Source organism: Equus caballus, chromosome 14, assembly GCF_041296265.1.
Source record: "Equus caballus isolate H_3958 breed thoroughbred chromosome 14, TB-T2T, whole genome shotgun sequence".
NCBI lineage: Eukaryota > Metazoa > Chordata > Mammalia > Perissodactyla > Equidae > Equus > Equus caballus.
In genome coordinates, this window is record NC_091697.1 from 36,901,763 (window position 1) to 36,919,805 (window position 18,043).

General features: G+C 44.0%; 1 long non-coding RNA gene across 3 annotated transcripts in view; it reads right to left on the bottom strand.

Moving 5' to 3' along the window:
• The window catches only part of LOC138917444 (uncharacterized), a 427,142-nt gene that overhangs the window by 210,416 nt on the left and 198,683 nt on the right, over positions 1–18,043 (bottom strand). The window contains exon 5 of one of the 3 annotated variants that reach the window (XR_011425476.1): positions 5,707–7,603. The exons of the other annotated variants lie outside the window; for them this stretch is intronic. This is a non-coding gene — a long non-coding RNA (uncharacterized lncRNA). Of the gene's footprint in view, positions 1–5,706; positions 7,604–18,043 lie in introns of those variants that run through there. 3 annotated transcript variants of the gene reach the window in all.

Consider the following 18,043-nt stretch of genomic DNA (forward strand, 5'->3'; position numbering starts at 1 on the left):
TCTCTGCTGTGCACCTAAGCCTGCTGCCATGATTGGGTCCCAGTACCTCCCGACTTTGGTAACTTGGTGGAAGAACTGAGGTGAGCAGAGAGGGGTGGCATTATGTGCCATGTGGTCTTCCACCATCTTGGTGGCCCTCCACCTCTGGGCTCTCCAAGAGGTGATCCATCTCACAGTGTGCATTCCTCTGTGAAGTATAAGCCCGCCCTGCTTTTCTCACAGCGAGTACATCCCACAGACCAATCTTCCTTCCCTGGTATCCTGGAAGTTTGGGGAATAAAGTTTTCTCCATCCTTTTATTCAAATAACTATAATATTCATGGGAAAGTGATGGAAGATGTAAGAGTGTGCCTGGTTCCAGGTCAGCAATTAATAAATATATTGGATGAACAAATTTGCTGAAGGAGAGGGTTGGAAAAGGACTATGGGTGTTGAGGGGAGGGAAAGTTCTCATAAAGAATTCAAAGCAGGAAGGTTTTTCTGCAAAACATGTAGTGGCACACGAGCAGGTAATGTCTCCTGTTGCCCAGCCCTTTCTGACCCTCGTCTACCTATGCTTCTCCTGTTTTCTCGTTTGGGGTTTCTGCTCAGCTCTTCATGAAATCCCAGGAGATGAAGGGATCTTGAAGTTCTGAACACAAGACTCAAGAGCCACAAAATCCTAGAGAGTCCAAGCAAGAAGACATTTCGGAGCTTATCTACCCCAATTCCTTTGGCTCATAAAGGAGTAAACAGACCTTTCCAAGGTCATGCAGCGTGTTAAAGGGCCATAATGAACTCACCACTTTTTCTTCTATAGCAAAGAAATCCAGACCTCTGATGTATTTTATTTGGCCTGTAGTGGGTTTTTTTCCTCTTAATTGGAATGAATGATCAATATTTTAAAATCAGGAAGCTTCACATAACAATCCAGAAAAAAATCAACAGTCTGCCAACACTGGGCTCACATTCCTGACCAGCAGCAATGGCTGGAGTTGGGTGGCTACGGTCCCCTGTTAGCACAGTCCCCTTCACTCCCAGTTGCCTCACACCCAGAGGGGTTCACTCATCTCCATCACAGTCACTGCCCCTATAGGCCTTTGAACCGGCAAGCCCTGCTCTACAGCAAGCTTCCTGCCCCAGTCAAGAAAAAAACATTTAATGTGACTAGCTTCAAGCAGCTCTATATGTGATGGGCTTCTAGAGGAACCAAGAAATTCAGTAATTCCTCTCACTGCCCCCCAAAAATAATAATAATTGTAATAAATTGCAGGCAAGTAAGCAAACAAAAAAGCCTTTCCCATTGTCTGGTACTGCCTGGAATTCCACTGCAGCTTTGGGTAAGTGCTGTGGTCCTCTAACATCTTGGATTTGGAAGAAAAGTGATAAAGACAGACGTGGCCCCTAGTACACCTCTTCACCTACTTTAATATTTTGGCCGAGGGCAATCCTTGACTTAAGAGCCCTCAGACCCTCTGTGTGTGTGTGTACACACACACATACTACACAGCACAATACTTGGTCCCCTCTCTCATTTTCTCTCTTCCACTCTCAAAATCAGCCACATACCCAACTTTCTCAAAATATGATTCAATCAACAAAACAAAAATTTTCCCTTAAAAAATAAGAAAAGAGGGCCAGCCCTGGTGGCCTAGTGGTTAAGTTCAGCTTGCTTCGCTTTGGTGGCCCTGGTTTGGTTCTTGGGTGTGTACCTACCCTGCCCTGTTAGCAGCCATGCTGTGCTGACAGCCCACATACTAAAAAATAGAGGAAGATTGGCATGGATGTTAGCTCAGGGCAAATCTTCCTCAGGAAACAAAAAAAAAGACATAAAAGAGAAGAATTTTCATAAAATGAAAACATAAAGCAAATATACCTTTTTGAAGATGAAAATGTGATGGTTTCCTTTAGAGAATCAGAGAGTGTGAACCAAAGGAACAGACCCCAAGAGCACTGGATACTGCATTGTGCTTATGTGAGTGTGTGGACGTTGAGAGGCAGAAGGTATATGAACACAAGGCAGAAAGAAAGGAAGAAAAACTGTCACTTTAGCAAGGATTACTTTATTGTAATATCAAGCTAACAGTCAAGTAGGTACCAAAATACGATGTCCAAAATATTAACAAGTATTCTTCCTTTCTCTTGTTCCCATTGTGAGTCCCAGGAAAGGGAGAGAAAATGTCATGAAGCATATTTCTTTTTAAACGGCATGTAGCTGGCCTCGAGGTGGATCCTGTTTTCTGGCATCATTTTAATTAGGAAAGGCGAGAAAGCTTCCAGTGTTCCCCCCATTGCCCTTCCCTGAGTCTAAGTGAGGGTTTCACAGAGAACTGGCAACCAACACAGTTTTGACAGAGTGAACTTCTTCCTCTCACAAGCATTCCTCCAATCCCCAGATAATACCCCTCATTCCTCCCACATTAACTAACACACACAACTTTCTTCCTCCCGCCCTCCCCCAGCCCACACTTCTTCTCTCCAAAACGTATAACATAATTGTGAAGGCTAATTATCAAATAATGCTTAAGCCTTTGGGAGCAAGATAGGGGGTTCTAGAAATGCTTTAAAAAGTCCCCAGGCTGCAATAGAAACGTGATTAACTGAAACAAAAATGCCTGGTGAAAAGTTTCAAAACCAAAGTCAGTTAAAAATTTATATATATATATACACACACACACACACACATACACATGTATTACACACATATATATGTAATATTGTAATATGTAATATATATTGTATCATATATATAGTATCTGTGTATGTATATATGTATGCAAACAAAAATGCGTGTGTATATGTTGTATCAGTTTTTTAATAGGTCACAGAGACTCTCTGACATTCTAGGGCAAGTCTCCTAACGAGAGAAATAATTTGAAGTTGATCCATCCTTTTCCTGATCCTGGGATATCCACCGTGGATTTCTACCCACCCCCACCCTCCCCTGGGAGCAGACCCCTCAGCTGGCTCTGCAGGGAGGAAGGAGAAGCCTGCCTCTAGGAAGAAGGAAGGGGAGAGAAATTCTGGGCAATATAATTCTCTTCCTGGCCCGAACATGAGCAGATAGGGCCTGACAGATGTAGTCTTTATCATGGAATAAAACAGGCTCACAGCGGTGTGCTGCACACATGAATGTCACATTTTATGAATTGCCATATTGCCGCACGACACGCTGCAGTCAGCAGAGCTGGGTAGACCAGGAGGTTGAGAGACAACAACTGGGCCTCCTGCCTCCTGTGCCCCCTCCACTCCAGGCACAGGCATTGGTTTTCTGTCTGCGTCCTCAGAGAGGAAGAAACAGCGGCTGTGGATGCACCTGTGTGGGGGCCAAGTCCTCAGCTGTGATGCATGGAGAGGTTAAAAATAGCAACCAGGCTGGTCCAATTTCAACTGTCCTGGGACCTTGAGCAGTTACAGAGCAGAAGGGGCTGGGGTGGAGGGAGAGGAAGGATTCAGAGAAAGCATGCTTCATAACTATGCATGGCCTATCATGCAAAGAGCTGCAGGGCAGAAAGAAGACTCCTCATGCCTCCTTCAGTAGAAACCAAGCCCAGGATGCTGATTCTGTGCACAACAAGCCCTCTGGCAGGAAGGAGAGCCCATCCAGGAACCCAGGGCCAGGAAAGCAAGGAAGGTCCATTCTGAGAGTCAGTCCACAGAAGAGCATTCCGTGAGGATCAGTTCTTGACTCAGTACTGTGGAGGAGAGGGTATCCGTGATCTCTAGGGACTCATTTTCACATTGAAGAGGAAGTCCCACTGATTGTCTTTACCTCAAGCCCCACTGAGACTTCTTGCCTCACTCAAGAGACTCAGGCATGAATGGGGTTCTGAGTAGGAAACAATCAGAATCTTTTGGGGCTCTCCACACCCCAAATTGCTGGACTAGGCCTGAGTCAGCTATAGTTGAAACTAATGACACCTCTTCATTTGCTCTTTCCTATGCTGTGACACCATGCTGTCGAAATTAGATAGGGTGTGATATGGTATCCCAGAATCCTCGCAGCCATGCAAGAATCATGGTGCATCTTCCCAGATCAATTTTTTTTTTTTTTTTGATGCAGGAAAGTAGGATAGGGAGATTATTATTCTTATTAGGAAGCAAGCATAAATGTAAACTAGAAAATGCAAATGTTAATCTTCAAAGAAATTGTAGGCTTCCAGGAGACTATTTTGAACTTTAGCCCTATCACCAACCTGGAAATGAGTTTACTTCTCTCTGTTATTAGGGATACTTTGGTGCCAAAATCTTATGCATATAGTAGGCCACATAGCGGTCCCTCAAAGATATCCATGTCCTAATCCCCAGAATTTGTAAATTTGACCTTATGTGGCAAAAGGGACTTCGCAGTTGCGATTAAGTGAAAGATCTTGAGATGGGGAGATTATCCTGGATTATCTACATGTGACCACAAGTGTCCTTATAAGAGGAATGCAGAGGGAGATTTGGCTACAAAGAAGAGAAGGTAATGGGACGATGGAGGCAGAGATTGGAGAGATGTGTTTTGAAGATGAAAGAAAGGGCCACAAGCAAAGACATACAGACAGCCACTAGGAGCTGAAAAGAGCAAGGAAGGCATTCTGCCCCCAGCGCCTCCGAAGGAGGCCTGCTAACCCTTTACTTTAACCCATCTTGATTTTTAACCCCTTGCAAACTTCTGACCTCCAGGACGGTAAGAGGATAAATCTGTATCATTTTAAGCCACTAAATTTGTGGTAATTCATTACAGCAGCATCTGGAAACTAATATACCTCAGAAACAAAAGTCCAGGTCATGTGGATCAGCAACTTCACACTATTATAATGGATGATTTTACTCTGAACCACACAGAACACAGGATGTTGGGGGATAATTGCTTTATCCTTTCTCCTTTAAAAATCATTCTGTTAAGCTAAAAAACAGGTTTTTCTCAGACTGGTTTCCATGCATTTACTCATATCATTCCCCCTGCCTCAACAGCCATCCTCACCCTTACTCCTTTAAGTTCTGTGGTGAACAAATAAATGAAATCTCCCTAAATTCATATGCTTGATGAAGGTAAAGTTTTCTGTTTCTAATAGGCTTTAGTAATTGAAAAAGGCAAAGAAAAGATTTTTAATCCCAAAAAATGTAGGAGGTTCTTACCTCCAGTGCCAGTCTCAGATTTTTAGACTATATGATTTGAGGGGCAGCAAAAACCTCAGGGTGCAAAACTGTCTATCGTACTGGCCTGCTGTTGTCCTATAAATGCATATTGGAGATTATAAGTCAATTTCTCCAGTGCCCACTAATAAAATGAAAATAATATTAAAAAACCACTGTAGTCATTACCCCAAATCATAAATCAGTTTTGAAATATACACACATTTGCCCAGACCTCTTATGTATTATCACAAAATCCAAACAATTGGAACTTACATTAAAAAGAGTTCTGGAAGATAGTCAAAGAGGATCCAATACACAACTAACAGGAGACCCTGAAGATGAAAGCAAGGGAACAGAAGAGTCTCAAGAGAACAAAGAAAATACCAAAACTGTAATTCAAGAAAGTCTGCCTAATATAAAAAATGATTTGAACTATATGTTGACAGAACATATCATGTACCTAAGAATATTGACCCAGAATGACCAAAACCAAGACATATTCTAGAAAAATTATTGTATTTAAAAGAAAAAGAAAAAAACTTGGATATCTAGGCAAAAGGAGCTTATAACTTACAAGAGAGATCAAATTAAATTATGCTCATATTTTTTTTTTTGACAGCAAAGCTTTTTGCCAGAAGAAATTAGGGTAATGTATTTAAGATATTCAAGGGAAGAAAATGTGAACTAAGGATGTTTTATCCAGGAAATCACGAACTGCTAATAATATGCGAAGACTCAGAGAATATTATTCCCGTGAGCCCTTCTTAAGGTGTCTACTAAAGAACAAGTTTCAGACAAGTATTGCTGGTGAATATTAGATATATCGTTACTTATAGATAAAAGACTAAATGAGGGTTAAAAGGTAGAGACTCTAGTATGCAACGGCTGTATGATTTAAAATGCAAATATACTACAACTATAAAAAATGAGGAGATGATTCACATATGCAAAAAAATGTTTTAGCTACTTTCAGTAATAATATCAGTGATAGTACAAGTTATTATTCTGAGAATGTTGTATATGAAAAGTAGAAAAAAGCAAATGCTAATTAGATATTCTAATTCTACCATCCCCCATGCCTTCAAGGATTTTCTGGTTAGAGAGGGGAGCTACTGAGGTAATACATAAGATGTTAAGTAAACACCCTGTAGATATGAATCCGGATTAGAAATATCAGTATGAAATCATGACGTATTTGCTTATTCCAGCTCTTTCCCCTGAAAGAACTTAGAAACAAAAGGCAACCCAATAGCTGTGAGCATCTCTAGCACTCAGATTTGATCTTGAAATGACATATCCCATTGAACTAAACCAGGATTTCTTGGAGCAATGGCTAACTTTAGGTCTGAGGAAGGATCCATCCATGAGGAGTTTGGAGCATGCCAGCAGGTAGAAGGAAGTTGTCAAAAACTAACTAACATCATGTCAAAAGAACTCAGGAAGCACCTTGAAGAGTTCTCCACTGGCCAAAGATTTAAGCTTTGCAATAGACTGCAACTCATCAAATATACATAAATCCAAGAGCTCATGACATATATTTAAAATATAATAATTGGTCACCGTCTGAGGAAACAATATTCCAATTGTTATCTTGAAAACTGGGTAAATAAAAGGAAATAATCAAACCCTACCCTACCTACCCTGTATGAACTGTACTCCTGTGTAACAAAATAGTAGATATGGGTAAGTGTCTCTTTATAAAAATATCCCAGGAGAAAAATAAATAAATAAATATATGAAATTAAAATATTACTATTTTCAACTCCCAATGAATTAATGAGGTAGACCTTGAGCATCTGCTTCGACTAATATCAAAAACAGTGTAAACCAGACACAAGATATAACATCACCAATAATCTTATTAAAGGGATTAAACCTGTATTAAATCAATCCTCTTGATCCAGCTCCCAAATGGCAGGAAATACAGAAGACAGAGGAACACGCTGAACTGCACCATGAGTGAGCAGTCAGCAAATCTCACTGTAGGAAACCTGACAAGTCAAATGGCCCAGATTTGTCAACAGATAAATTGTAAGGAAAAGAAAGAGGTAGAGGGGGAAACCACAGATTAAAAGAGACCTAAAAAGCCTATCAAGTTAAAAAACATATGGACAAGACTAAACTATAGGTTTTAGAGATGCACACTTAAGTGATAAAACCATAAATAAATGCAAGGAAGTAATTACTACAAAAGTCAGGATAGTGGTTACTTTTGGAGGTAGGGAGAGATTGTGTTGGGATGAGGCACATGGAGGGGTGACGGGGGTGCCTGGGAATTCTTTCTCGATTTGGGTGGTAGTTATAAGGGTATTCACTGCATAATAATTCACTAAGCTTCACAGTAGTTTGTTTTTCTGTATCTGTGTTTAATTTTACAATAAAAATATTTTTTTTAGAAAAAGAGTTAACTGCAATGGTTACTTGCGTTCTTCATCTCTGGGTTACCTATTTGGTCTTGATGAATAAGAAGCTCTCCCCAAGGCAAGGGTTCCTTTGATTTCTGAAGGAGAAATAATATTATGAGACATAATAACTCGTGTCCACCATGATCATTGAATTAAGCACACAGTAGAGCCCATTAAACTCTTGTTGCATGAATCTATGAATCAGTGAGTCGATAGATAATGCAAACACTCCATACTCTAAGTCATTCTAAATACTTATACTAGATGCCTCTCCCCGGCTAGAAAAATCTCTCGATTACCTGTAGGAAAGGCCCATGCTCCTCAGTTTCACATTCCACCCTCTTTTCCAGAAACCAGTCCCGACCAACCTTTCCAATCTTATCACCATTACTTTCTCAAATGCTCCATTCCAGCCAAACAGATCTACTCCTATTTTCCTCATTTCCCCTACCCCCACGCCTTATCTGGTAGCTTTTCTCTTTCTTTCTACTCACCTAAACTCTACTCATCCTTTAAGACCTGGCTCTATTCCCATTTCTTCTCTAAAGCCAGTCCTTATTACTCTGCCCCATTGCACTTTCCCTTTCCTTTGAACTTCAATAATGCCTATTATCACTACCGGACACTCAGTCCTTGCTTACAATGATATTGTGAGAGAACTTTTTATCTTTATTTGTTGTGGGTCTGTAAATATACTCTATATTTCTTAAGTCTGGAACTGTGACTGACACTTTTTAAAAATTATCACAGAGGGGCTGGCCCTGTGGCCGAGTGGTTAAGTTTGTGCGCTCTGCTGCAGACAGCCCAGTGTTTCGTTGGTTCGAATCCTGGGTGTGGACATGGCACTGCTCATCAAACCACGCTGAGGCAGCTTCCCACATGCCACAACTAGAAGGACCCACAACGAAGACTATACAACTACGTACTGGGGGGCTTTGGGGAGAAAAAGGAAAAGAATAAAATCTTTAAAAAAAAATTATTATAGAAACCCTACTACCACATTTTGTGCATAAGAGGCTCCCAATCAATATTTGTCAATTGGCTAGTTAGGTGGGTGGTTGGACGAATGGATGGATAAATAGATGAATGGATTAAATTATCATATTTTTTAGAGCATTCAGTGGGTACTGACAGACATATAAGTTTATATTCAATGGGGCAGAATTATGGGGGTCTATTTTTTTTTGAGGAAGATTAGCCCTCAGCTAACTACTGCCAATCCTCCTCTTTTTGCTGAGGAAGATTGGCCCTGAGCTAACATCTATGCCCATCTTCCTCTACTTTATACGTCGGATGCCTACCACAGCATGGCTTGACGAGCGGTGCCATGTCCGCACCCGGGATCCAAACCAGCGAACCCTGGGCCACTGAAGCGGAACATGCGAACTTAACTGCTGTGCCATTGGGCCAGCCCCTGTGGGGGTCTCTTTGACCCTGGTACAGTCACTACAAGGGAGTCTCTTGTTAACTCTTGGTAGTTACAGACGTTGAGTATCTGGAAATTGAGATGCTGAAATGAAAAAAGAGGACACTGAGAGTGAATGGAAGAAACTACTGACAATTGTTTTTGTTTGCGATGTCGTGGACAAAACTTCACAGCTTTGTCCACGTCTGGATCTACCTATGGCAGGTCACACACTTAAATACTGAAACTTCAAGCAAAAATTTCAAGAGTCCCCCTCCATATACTCAAAAACATTTTCTGTACACAATCACTTATGGCAAGTTCAGGGGTGGGCAGGACAATGGACTGGGTTGCATGAGAGCTTTTTTTGGCCTAAAATCTACGTATGAGCAATTACCATGAAAAATTAGAGGCCCAATCCTTCAGTTATAAAGGTGACATCTGCATAAAGAAGAAAAAGTAAGGTCCCTGATATGTGTCAGCTGTCCCAGGGAGCTCTGAGCTGAAAGAAATCCCTGTCCTGGTCAGAATGCCAGGCCAGCTGAGTGGCACAGTGCCCAGGGCCTCCTCCTTCTGGTTCCCTCCGTCCAGCTAACCACGGGCCTGCCCTCCTTTTGAAGGAATGGCTCCAGGGAGAAATCTTCAAGGACCGACAGATTGGAAAGGATAAATGAATTCGAGTTTGTATGCTGAGATGTCAGCAAACACAAATAAACAGAATTAGATGTGGAAAGAATGGGAACCTCCAGAGCCAACAAACTTTTCTTCACTCATGCTCAGGCATTTTCCATCCAAAAAAGCCAAGAAAGAAGAAAAAGGCTCTAACATGGATTGGATGGCTCCTGTGCCAGGAGAACTGTTCTAGCTGCTTTCATACTTTTAATTTTATTTAATCCTCCCTCTCAATTTGCAAGGAAAGGGTTATCTTCCCTGTTTTACTGATGATGCAAACCAAGATTCCAAAAAATTGAGAGGCTTGGCCAAGGCCACACACCTATTAAGTATCAAAACCAGGATTCAAACCTATGTTTATTTTCCTCCAAAGCCCTTCCCACTGCACCATGAGTGGAAGCAGAATCATAGCATGTTTTAGCTGAAGGATGACCTCACCACTATCCCCATTTCACAGATGAAGCAACTGAGGCCAGAAAGGAGAAGCAACTTGCCCAAGGTCACACAATCAGCTCATGACAGGTCCTCAGCTGTAGCCCAGGCCTCCTAATTCCAGGTAGGAATTCTCATCACTTGTATCCACGAGGGTCCTACAAGAATGGCATCCTCAAATAGGGGCATTAGTGAAGAGCTTGCGGAAGGGACTGTTAAATGCAAGGGCACATTTAAAGTAGCCGACAAAGGACGGTCAAGCATTCCAGGTACAACAGCTGCATGGGGGCATGATCATCTCCGTGCTTGAAAGGACAAGGTCAGGGCCCTGAACCCAGAGGGAGCTGTAGCTGAGGCTGAAGCTATAGCTGTAGGAGAGCTCTGAACTTCGGTAGAGAAAGCCACTGCCAGGTTGCAGCCTGGCAGGGAGGGAATCCAGGCAATAATCCCCTGCCCTCGTCCTCTCTCCCAGCCTACTGGTCTCCTACTGGTGCCTCTCATTAGCTGGACCCTACAGAAAGCCAGAAGCTGAGGGATTCCCAGGATGCAGCTTCCAGAGATCAGGGCAGGATGGAGAAGGGAGGAGAATGGACCTGGAGGGGCAAATGAAGTCTTTTGAGCACACTGCTACACAGGGATGCATCTCTGAACCTCAGTCCTTGGGAAGGGTCCTGCCTCAGCAGGTCAAAGACAACAAAAACAACAAAAGTCTCCTATCCTAATCAATGTGGGGCCATGAAGGCCTGGCATGGGGAAATAAAGGGCAGCTAGCAGCACAGAGCTGGATTTCTCACTGCCCATGGCAGGAGTTTTATCCTAATCTGGTCAACCTGTGGTAACAGGGGACAGAAGCCCTGTGCTAATCACCTCGGGATCAAAGGCATTGCTTTGGGACTCTTCTGCTTTGGTACCCAGGTCAGTGCTGGTGTTCAAGCAGAGAGATGCTGGTGTTTCAGATGAGCTTTTGTGGGTATTTGAGAATTAAAAATGGGAGCAGGGGGCGAGGACTGTGTGTATGCGGACAGCATGTTTGCTGTTTACCAGTTCTTGGAAGTCGATGCCACTTTTTAAATAAAGATAACCCCTAAATGAAGGCAAATTGCTCTTATCTATGCCGTTAGCACAGGCAACCTTGCTTTGATCCTACAAGTCTCTCTCCACACACACACACACACAGGCGCGCGCACGCGCGGCCCCTTTAGGTCTCTTAGGTTCATCCCAGCCTTTCATCACTGCCTGAAGTTTCAACCTCAACTTCCACTGAGCCCCTCTCCTCACCCTGACTTGGTCATATTTCCTATTTAGTTTAAATCAACAGTCTGATTTTATCAACAGTAATGCTTTATGGAGGTTTATTTCTTCAAACAGACTGTGCTCCTCTTTGCTATAAAGTTAATTTTATGTTCTTTGTTCACTTTCCTAATCTGCAAATTACATCCTCCTGTTCCCTGATTACTTACTATTGGAAAAACAGCCTCTTTTTGCTTCCAGTTTGAATATTCTCTGCCTTATCTTGATGACCCTAATCTCTCTCCCCTGACTGGCCTCTCAAGGCAGCGGTAAGGACCCGGCGGGGCGCATCCTGGCCGCCAGCAAGCCCGCGCGGCTGCTGCGCGCCAGCCAGACCCCGTGCCTTGCTCCTCCATCGGCCTTTTCCCGACTCCCCCCGCCCCCCAGTCGTTTTTCTCAAACATGGTGTGGGAAGAGGTTCAGTTGCAGCGGGGAGGATTACAAATTCTGGGATCCACTCCATGCTCTCAGAAAGCCCTAGTGGGAAGACGGAGAACTTCCGACACTCAGAGAAACAAGGACAAATGCTTCTGAGGCTGACATTCGGCTGATATGGCATGAAAAATGACCTGACTCTTTTGTTGGAAGCGCCTGGAGGGGGAGGGGCTGCAAAAGGAAGAGAGATCACTCGGAATGGTGAAGGGAAAAATGGAATCAGTTCTTACATGATCAGGATTTTTAAAGAGGTGAGGAAGAGATGACCCACCTGTCAGAAATGTCAAAGGGAATTAAGGGTCTTTGTAACTGCATTGAGAGAAGGGAGGAAGGGAAATGAGGAAGGAAGAAGAAATTGACAAAAAAATTTTTAAAAACACAGAGTTGGAAGGCATCTTAGCAAACCTCGTGCTTTAGGAATAAGAACATTGGGGTTCCAAGACCAGACCCTAAGTTCTAATGACAGCAAAAGAGTGACAATATTGATGATAACAAGAACAGCCAGTGATATTTGCTTACTGTTATTTACCAAACCAATTCATCCTCTTGCTGTTGTTTAGCACATGCCATGTTCATTTCCATCTCCGATTGCTCTAATTTTCTGGGCAGCATTGCAAATCTGTTCAAAACCCCTCCAGGCTTCTCAATTTCCGGGGCAGATTCTTCTGATACCCCAGACCAGGTCAGAGGTCGGGTACCTCTTTGTGTAAAGAGCCAGATAGTGAATATTTTAGGCTTTGCAGACCACAGATAGTTTCTGTCACATGTTCTTCTTTGGTTTTTACAATCTTTTAAAAACGTAAAGTATCATTCTTAGCTTGAGAGCTTCCTCCGATCCCTGTTCTAGGCTCCCAAGCCCTGGAGTCATGTTTAATACGTCCCTCTTCCACCACCGGTCCATCCAATCATAAAGTTCTTTGGGTTTGAGCTGCCTCTCAAAATACCCTTTAAATTTTTTTCACCTCCCTCCCCACTATGTCATGCATGCTCTGGTCACCAAAATGGTCACCCCTACTCCCCCGACGTCACTGCTGAATCTATCTTTGCAAACAATGATTTGCACAGATCATTCCCTTGCTAAAATACCTCCAAATCGAAGCCCCTCACTTTGCCTTCAAGAACTGATCCCCCCAAACACACAAAAGTCACATGCATAGACACACACAGTTATCTGGTCTTCAGTAATAACACAAAGAAGGACAGCTAACATTTAGTGAGCATTAAAATGAGCTAGCCACTCCACTAGACACATGGATCATCTCATTTAAGCCTCATTGGGACCCTATGAGATAGGTGTTATTATGAGTGCAATTTTACAGATGAGTAGCTAAGGTTCAGAGAGACTAAGGAAGATATGATAGTTTACACAGTAAAATGGTAAAACTAGGAACCGAATTGTGGCCACCAGACTCCAGGGCACTTCCCTTAACCTCCATCCAGCACTGCCATTAACACATCTCCTCCTCCACCCTCCTAGACCCTCTGCCCCTGTCCCACCAAGAAACACCCTCAAAAGGACCACTGATTCAAGACACGGCAAGCAGGTCATCCTGCAAGATACATATCTCAACTTGTGGCCCACAAAGGGAAGCAACTGCCCTGGAGGAGAGGCTGGTGCCTCTGAACTTAGAGCAACAGAAATCAAGCAGGGGTGACCCTCGGTGCGGACAGCAGGTTCCATGTGATGTCCCCAACAGCAGGCTGCCAGCCAACAAGTGGGCAGCTCAGAGCAGTTGCGTTTCAAAGCAGCAGACTAGGGCAGGCTACTAATGTGTGGACCCAACCACTCCACAATTTGCTTAAAAGCCACACTGTGTTTCCTGGACGATGGCCGCAGGCCAAAACACACACATTCCAGTTTTTACGACTGTAAGGTAAGCATTCTTTTAATGGTTCTTTCTCTGTTCCCTCACTCTTGCTTGTGTTGTGTTTTGCTTGTTCCATCTCCCTGCTTTTTTCCTCTTTCTTAGCCCGGCTCTCCTCTCTGCCTCGCTTGCTTCCATGCTCCTGCTTCAAAGCTCCCTTGCCACTATCTCCTGCCTCGCTTTTCTGCAACTTCTCCATCACAGTGGTTTTCCCCTCCTTTCAGGCCCTTGGTCAGGTTTTCTCTAATTACTAGACTTCCTCTCCCTCTGTTTTCCTGTTTGCCTGGCAGAGCCTCCTTCCCCTGCCTTTTAAGTTTCCTGGCTTTAGCACAGACTTGAAAGCTCCACTCCAGCTTCCTCCTCTTCCCATTTCCCCCGTTGGTCCATCCTCTCTCCTCCACCACGGCTCCTCTCCGCGGCCCTTCCCTTTCTTTCTGGACACCTGGTCCCATGCATCCCTCTTGCCCTTCCCCAACCCCTTCACCTTTCACCTCTGGTCTTTGTTCCCTTGTCTCCTGTCTTTCCTCAGCCCTCCTCTCCCTCCCCTTGGAGCCCCTCCTGGTTTCCATCCCCCCTTTATCTTTGTTTTCCTTCCTTCTGGCTGCTGATAGAGTGGGAGTACTTGCAGGCTGCGTCCCTGATTTCGCATGCAGACTGGGAGCCAGCACGTCAGTCTAACACTAACATTGCCCTGGGGAAAGGGAGTCTCAGTCCCTCCATGCAGTTTGCCCCTGCAGTTTGGAGCTGAGATAGAAGGCTTCAGAGTAAAGCCACAGGAGTGCAAGGCTCCAGCTTGGCAGGCAGTATGGAGAAAGGACTGACTGCTTCTTTTTCCCACTGATCTTGTTTAAGTCAAGGCCAAAGATCAAGGCTGGGACATGTCATTTGTAAATTGCAGCCTTGGGGCGGGACCTGCCCCTTCTTCCCAATACACACACACACACACACACACACACACGAGCGCACGCATGCATGCACACGCAAACACGTATTTCTTATTCACTTTTGTTCAGAGCAAAAGGCCCCGTGACTTTTCAGATGTAATGTATAAAACACCCACACTGCAAAATAAAAACTATAAAAAGAACCAGAACCACCACAAAAGGAGACATTGCTGCTGGGGAAAGGGCTGTCTTCCATCCCTTCTACTTCTTGCTCGTCAATTCTTTTCAACTTCAGTTGTTCCTATTTCCTTGACGGAGCCCGTTAGAGCAGAGCTGGCTCTTTCCTTAGAGGACAGCGCCATCTAGCAGGTGAAATGTCAAACCCTTAGCTAGGAGCCAACAAGAAAACCAACCTCCCAGGTTCCTGGCTTCCAGGCTCCCAACTTCTCTTCTTCACTCCCTCAGCCAGTCAAACCCCAGCTTGCCTGAAAAAGCGATTTAACCCTTTGGCCTCGTTGGAGATCTCAGTCCATTTCCACTCACCTCGGTTTCTCCAGTGCCTGATCTAGTTTCAGTTTGTGGCCTTAGTTCCTAGAAAAGGCAAGAAAGTTCTAGGTGAGGCAAAAGGCTCTCCCTGATGCTAGTGAGCTCCAGGTGACTTTTCCAAAGCAAACAAAACATCTTCAGGCTATCCACGGAGCTGCCCAGGCCACCAGAATCTGTGGCAATATCTGCTGCTCTTTCCTTTCTCTATCATTTCTTCCTCCTTCCTTCCTTTCATATTTATTGAGTGCCTGCTGCGTACCTGGCACTATGCTAAGTTGATTAAGAGACACTCCTCTCTTAAGGGTCCCCCAGCCCAACAGACTCGAACGTTAGACTCTTGGGCTTGCAGAACGTCTGATCTGGGATGGGGTTTTAGTCATTGTAGCTATGCTCAGGGTCCAGGGGATGGAGGAGAGAAGACAGGCCCAAGAGCCTCACTTCTACCTCTATCAGAACAGTTTCATGCTTATCTAGGTTTTATTTCTTAAGTTTTTGCTTATGATTTTGTTTGAATAAAGAATTTTGAAGCTTAAGAAGGAGTTTGAGAACATTTGCTCCGATCTAAATGTCTCACTCTACGGATGAGGACACGGGGTCCAGGAAAATTCAAGGACTGACCCAAGCCCAAAGAATTAGGGCAATAGGTCTCCAGGTTCTACATACCTAGCTTCTTGCAATAAAACCCCAACTTCACCAGGTCTTCAAGGCCAGCCTTCTACGGTGGCGATGAGGGCAAAGTGAACACTCTGATTATTTCGTATTTTTGTTTGCTTCTCTCCTGCCAGACTCCGTGTAGGCAAAGGATGGAGTGTGAGTTTTATAGGGCTGCCATTATAAAATATCACACACTGGGTGACTTCAACAACAGAAATTTATTTTTCTCCTAGTTCTGGAGGTGAAGTCCAAGATCAAGGTATTGGCAGGGTAACTATCTCGGAAGGCCATGAGGGAAGGATCTGTTCTAGCTCTCTCCCCTTGGCTTACGGATGACCATCTCCCTGCATCTTCATGTTATCTTCCCCCTGTACGAGCTTCTGTCCGAGTTTCCTCTTCTTATAAGGACTCCAATTGTATTAGATTAGGGCCCATTCTAATGACCTCATTTTTATTTAACCACCTCTGTAAAGACCCTATCTCCAAATATGGTCACATTCTGAGGTGCTGGGGGTTCATACTTCAACATGAATTTTTTTTGGAGGGTCACAACTCAGCCCATGACAGATGGCAAAGTTTTTCTTTCCCTTACAAACCTTGATCAATTGGCAGTGGCTGCCTAGACCCCCATGCCAAAATAGATGAGAACAAATCTAAGACCGAGTCCTCACAGAGTCTACTTTGCCAGTGTAAGTTACTGGCCTTGGGAAGAAGCTACTGGGAGTGGGAAGTGGCAGTATGATTGTCACATGTCTGCCCTTGGTGACATAGGGCATATAGATACTACTCCTAGGAGCAAAGAACATATATCACCATGACATATCTTGACATACCAAAACATGCCAAAGCCACAGGTCTGAAAGAGGGTCCGTGGCAATCATGTAGTCCTCTCAAGCCTTTCATTTCAAAGATGAGGCAAACTGAGATCCAAGGAGCTTATGCCTTGCCTAACATCACTCAGCATCTTTGTGGAAGCATCAAGACTAGACCCAGACATCATGTCTCCTGATCTAGTGTCCTTTCCAAGAGCTCAGGTTGCCCCTAGTGACATCCAATAAAGACAGAAATGCCTATACTTCCCAGGCAGGATTCCCCAAGTCTCCCATTCCCTCAGACTCAAGAAGGAACCATATGAAGAGAACTAAGCTAAAAGTTCAAGTCCAGGGCCAACTCCATATTGCTTGGACCACTAGGCGTTAAAGGGATCTGAGGCTACATCTAGGCCTTTCCAGAGAGAACACTACCATCAATTAGTAATGTCTGCCATTGCTATGCACACAGGATTGGGGAGTGGAAAGATGAATATGATCTATATGCTGGATTAGATAACCTCTAACGTCCCTTCCAGTCATAAGACTTTGTAATGCAAGCCTTGGGCAGGAGCCATGTGTTTCTTCCTTGAACGTAACTAGAAGGCTGGGTTAGGAGACATGCTGTGATGATCCTGATGCCAGAACACAGTTATGTGATCTGCTCCAAGGGCTTTCAGCACAGGCCCCTTTTTTGCAGCTTCCTGACACAGAAGATCCAGCTATCCATTACCTATGCATCCATAGGTCCAGTCCCACTGAATTTATCCCTGGTGTTTCTCCATGTAGAATTTTCCCCCTTGGAGTCAGCTGATGACACCTAACTCCAGGTTATGGCTGAACACTGGAAATTTCCATCCACCTGATGCAGCAAGAGGCAAGGAGTGTTTGCTGAAGACTTATCCCTCAGCCATTGCAGGTGAGGGGACATGCAAGGGTCAGCTGGATCATGAGCCCTGGAGAAGGTCAACTACAACAGAATAGATAACTTTTCTCAAAGGCTTTCCAACATGCCACAACCTCATATGTGGCTGACTCATGGGGCTGCTCAGGGAGAGACATTTGCCTCTTAACTTCAAACAGAGGCACTGAGCCTCGTTCAGGTTCTTCTGTTCCAACTCAGTTTGCAACTCCCCAGCTCCCTCTTCCTCCTCCCTCTTGGCAGGCAGGCCTGGACCAGCTTCTGGGAAACTTTGGGATAGGTATTTATCACCTGGAGGAAAAAGCTCCATGTGAATCAATATGAGAGAACCTAGAAGTCATTGAGAGCTCAGCTCTGGAGACGATAAGATCTAGACTCAAATTGCAGTCCTACCACTTTCTAGCTGTGTGACCTCAGGCAAGTTACTTAACTCATCCAAACCTCAATATTCCCATCAGAAAAATGGGGAGAACAATAATACCTAGCTCACAGGGTTGTTGTAAGGATTAAATGAGATCATAATTACTGGTGCTATTATTAGTATTAGTGATTCAACATATAGGGAACTTGGAGAATGGACTGTGCCTGGAGATGGTAAAATCCTGCAATTTATTCTCTTGG